At 43.0% G+C, this 5,259-nt stretch overlaps 1 non-coding gene across 1 annotated transcript; it reads left to right on the top strand.

Annotated features, from left to right (window-relative positions):
* Positions 1-2,827: 2,827 nt before the first annotated feature.
* Positions 2,828-2,945, top strand: Trnal-caa (transfer RNA leucine (anticodon CAA)). The gene is made up of 2 exons: positions 2,828-2,865; positions 2,900-2,945. It is a non-coding gene; the product is annotated as a tRNA-Leu (tRNA).
* Positions 2,946-5,259: the final 2,314 nt, after the last annotated feature.

Below are 5,259 nucleotides of genomic sequence, written 5' to 3' on the forward strand. Positions count from 1 at the left end.
TTTCAGAGTTCAATTCAGAAATTTCAATTTATTGCAATTGAAATTCGACAAAAGTATTTTTTGAAGATGGCAAACTTAATTGCAGCACGGGAGCTGTTGACCGCGTATTTTTCCGTTCTACCGTTTGCCTATAAACCCCAAATGACATGGTTCGTGAATCACCCTGTATGGTATTACCTTCCTGGCTCACATCTTTTCGTCTAATTTCTTGATACGTGCCTCGTACCTGATCTTACTTTTTGACTCCCAGCCCTCAACGGAGGACCATCCCATATCTCCCATGACCCCCTCGTTAGGTATATTTCCATGTGCGCCTATAGTGCCAATCCCCATACTCCCCTCTGGCGCGTTTCCATAAAGGACTGTACTCCCAGATTTGGGAAAAGTACTGCGTTTCCAAATGTAAACCCTGGTACCATCTCCACCTTCCAAATCATACGGATTACCTTGTACAGGTCCCGACAAAAGTTTACGGAACACTGGAGTAGTGTATACAGTCATCTGAGCGACACGGTTGCTGCAAACAGGAGCAGATAGACTTACACACAGGTGACCGAGTACTCGACGCACCTCTCAGTAAGTGTGTCCACTCCCGTTCGCCGCTAGGGTGTCGCTGAGATCAAGAAATACGTTGCGCCGGCGTTCCGTAAACTTTTGTCGGGATCTGTACCTGCCATAGCCCATAGTCCCCTGTTTTTAATTATTGCCGGATTTCGCTTTGCCTTTTTCATCAAAATATCTTCCCGATCTTTTAAATACAGTCAAACTCCTTTATGGCGAACACCTTTTTAACGAAAATACCACTACAGGAAATTTTTTTGCGGTCCCGCTGGAGCCCTATAGGTCCAATAATGGACATCCTCTTTAACGAAAATACCTTTATTGCGATTTTTTTTTTTTTTTGCTGTCCCCTGAGTTTCGTTGTAAAGGAGTTTGACTGTAGTTACTGTCCGTATTTACTCAGACTCCTAAATACTTGTACTTAGTGACATTTTGGACTGTTTTCTATGGTCAAAGGTCCTTCCTGGGCACCAGTGATTTCCCCAGAAATTCGTCGCTGGGGGGGGGGGGGGGTGCCGAGCTTTCAGGGGGGGGGAGGGGGTTGGTGAAGGTTCCACTTACAGAATTTTTCTTAGACACGGAAAGAATCGTGGCACAATGGTGATATATCTGCACAGCTTTCCCGTTTTATTTGTACATGTTATTACGTTAGAACACAGTACATTAGAATACAGATTCATTATGAACGGCATTTCAACATTAAGATGCGTAATCACATGAGTGACAAACAAAAAAGACTAGCACCTTGTCTCACGAAGCTCAATGAACACCTAGCAACCAACGGTGAAAAACTTAGACGAAAAAAACAGAATACTTGCTTGATTGAGTTGGGCGCAAATGGTTCTTGATGATCCACATTGAGTTTGCGTGCCCGCACGCATTTTTGCTCGTATATGCGCGGAATATATGCATTGAACAGTCACTTTCAAATGATTTTGGGCAAATGCATGGTACGATCATCTGCATGACTGTGGTCCTACAGCCCAAGTTTGACAGTACAGGATGTAATTCGCTGCGCCGGACTCACTACCAGAACGTGTTGGTGGACGAGCTGGTGGTTGGTGGTGGGGTCACCTGATAAATTTCAGGGGGGGGGGTTGCAAAAATGCAGGGAGGGTGTAAACCCCCCCTGGGGGGTGTAGGGAAATCCCTGCTGGGCACCACGAAATATAGCCCGACTTATTTGCTGAACTCCAGGCCTGCTGTGTCACACACAGCGACTCCCTCTTATATACTTCCCGCTGTGATCACTATATCGTCCGTGTATATTAGGCCTGGAATTAGTTGCTTGTGTTCTAACCCATCCTTCTTCACAGACGAGTCGAAACCCACCTTTGCCTTCTCGAGTGCTTCCTCTAGTTTCCGTACATAGAGCATGAACAGAATGGGTGACAGTGAACGCCCCTGACGGTGCCCCTTTTCTACCTGTATCTTTCTGGTTGTTCGGCATTCCCATCACTACAATTTCATTGTCTTTATATATTTTCCTGAATATGCCAATCGTTGTCCTGTCCATACCTGCGTTGCCCATTTCTTTCTGCGCGCCAAAACACAGCCTGCGCCATCTATTTAATATGTAGAGAACCCTCTCCGGCGCCGTCAAGGTCACAGAGCACGCACAGAAGCAGAAGCGTTGTGAAGAGGTCCATTGTGGGATAGGGGATAACGCATGTTTGCCCTTTTTTTAAATCGTATTTGCACCCATGCACGAAACTGCAGCAGGCACAAAGTCATTAAACCTGTCTATATCATGGATACGCACAACAATTCCAATCTTCAAAGCGAAAAAAAGTTTTTAAAAATACTTGTTCGGCCAAAAACTGGCTACGATCGACCGAGAAAACAAATATGTTAGGTGATAGTTCTGTCTCTTGTAGTCGAAGCAGGTTCTTGAAATTTAACGACGTATTACCTCGAATCGTCCTTCACATAAATGTAAATATATCATGCGTAAATTCAGAGAGGGGCAAATTTTTTTCAGGACAAATGAACGTTGACGGCGAAAGAAACTGAAGCTAATGTGAACGTGACGCCCATAAGCGTCTCTTTGTCATTTGAAACGCGCGGCTGCGGGTCTGCATTAAACGACGATTTGCGCCGCTACCGGCAAGAGGGGTGCCATGCTTGCCGACACAACGATGGCCGGCACCCGTGGCCTGGCCTGCGTTCACAATTTGCCATGGCCACAAATATAGCCACCGTCGATTGATACGCTATACAGTGGGTACCACGTTACACATGATGTTCCAAGCAAAAGGAACTTCATGTCAGGATGGCCGAGCGGTCTAAGGCGCCAGACTCAAGGGTTAACCTTACCCTGCATCAGGGTTGTTGAGAATTCTGGTCCACGAATGTGGGCGTGGGTTCGAATCCCACTTCTGACAAAATTTTTTTACGCTTTTTTTTTATACGTGGTTTGCACGTGACGTCACACCATAGCTTTACCCGTGCTTTTATCCCTCATTCTGGTGAACCGGTGCAACCCATCTCTACATAGTATAGTTGGGATTTGTGTTTGTGTGCATCCTTTTTTGACAAATGTCCCCTAGCCTCGGGTTCCGTTATATGGATATCTGCCATCAGCTTGCTTGCTTTAATCTCATGTATATCTTTTTTTAACTAGCACTGTTCATTTTTACCGTTTCTCGTTTGCTGCCATGTTTTTCAGACACAGTGTGGTTGTATACATAATATATATATATAGTCATCGTGACTGCCTCGTGTTGCTTTTGGCAGGAAAAGCCCAGGTGACCTGGGTAGCAAAGGTTAGATTCTTCAGTCAGACCCAGTCAGTCCCCAGTTGAGCAAAGGAACCCATACGACCAAACTAACAGCATATATTTGTCTCTACTGTACTTGAACACTTTGTTCCAAAGGCTTTCAACTTTACAGAACTTTAAAAAAATTTGAGCTTTCAACTTTACAGCAAAGAATTAAATCTTAATCGTTTAAGATTTATGTATAATACAGTATCACTGCAGTATTCCCCCCTTACAGACACGCTTCTCCTGCAACTAACAAAACAACCAGGCAGCATTATTTTGTGATGTCCCACGTCGATACTTTTAAATGCCCATTCGTCCTGTAAGAACAATAGAGGAAAATGGAACTCGTCACTCCCACAAAAATCACTATGCAAAATTCTATGCAAAATCACTCAGTCATTTAATGAAGTTTGCTAAAAATGTATTAATACATCCTGCACTGTTTTAGAGCACAGAGCTGTTTTGTATGCATTGCTGCTCACCCTTTTCCCTACTGTGTATTTGTTTCCCTGTATATTGTTCCACCCTACCTCAGCCTACAGTACCGGCAGTATCAATCAATCAATCAACACACACAGACGTGGAGATACACATATACTGTAGCTATCATTGTGAAGATTAAATGTGAGCAGTGTGTATCAATTAACGGTTCACCGCTTCGAGCTACCTATCAGATATTAACAGGTGACATGAAAATAAGCTATTGTGAAGCTTTTTATCTTACTCGAAACTGTTATCAGTATTCTCTTGTTCAGAATACATGTCTTTGAACGCGACCCACTACCAAAACTGAGATTTGTGCTGAAAAATGTCCTCTTTCAGTAATTCAACAACAATATGTGTCTTACTCCTTATGGGTATTTCTCACCAACAATGTGTAACTTACTAATAAACAATGTACTACATATATAATTGCTTATTTTGTTGGTTTTCGACTGTTCAAACTCCCTTTTATATTCTATGGCCAGCAGCATTGTGTTTAAAATAAATAAATAAATAAATGCATTAATAAAAAAAAAAGAGGTTGTATCAGCAAGTGTGCAGTAGATACCATTCCTCTTTTTTTTTTTCTTTTTCTATTTGTATACCATTTAGTAATTATAAAGCTGTGGGCAGACAAAAAAATAAAATTGCTTGCACCCCAGCCCTCCCCCCATTTTGTAGCCCCCTCTCACTTATTTGTGGAACCCATGGGCACCAAATAAGGTGTAATTCCTGTCCAGTCTTAACATCGGTGTGCAATGATAACTAAGCCAACAAGGCAAAGTAGTCAAACAACGCCTTTTGGACCATTCATGTCTTCAATTCGCTTCTTGTGCACAAGCATACACATTGCTAATGACGAACAGAAGCGTAAAACGTGTTGGAGCATAAGCGAGTTGGTGTAATTGTGCTCAGGGCAACATTTAATTTACCTTGAGGAGGTGTAAAGGTTGCGGACCGGTGTAACTCAACGCTAGCATGCACACAGGCTAACTTCCACCTGGGCACAGATGGGGTGTGATGTATTGCACCCCGGTAATGAGGAATGCTGATGCATTGCATTTTGCAAAAGAGTGATATGTGAATCCATTGCATTTTGGCAGGATAATGCGTAATGACATTACAAATTCGTTCGGGTTAAAAATTCATGCACTGTACAAAGCCAGCACTTACAAACTGTATGTGGCTGGTAAAATCCCTGAGACGATTTTTCCCAGCCACCTGCACCACTGCCCAGTTCACCTGTTCACCGAGGAGGAGAACAGGGTTCAAGTGGGGCCTTTGTACACAACAACTCCTATATGCTGCAATTGGTCGTATATGGTCGTTCATTTAGAATAATTCGTATTGATATCGCCTCTGAACAGAATCATTCATATGTAGCGATTTTGCCAATTCTAATTACGTACTAACGAAGGCAATGTGCAATGAAGTAAAAGACTATAATTGA

This window comes from Ornithodoros turicata, chromosome 1 (genome assembly GCF_037126465.1).
Source record: "Ornithodoros turicata isolate Travis chromosome 1, ASM3712646v1, whole genome shotgun sequence".
NCBI classification, from domain to species: Eukaryota; Metazoa; Arthropoda; class Arachnida; order Ixodida; family Argasidae; genus Ornithodoros; species Ornithodoros turicata.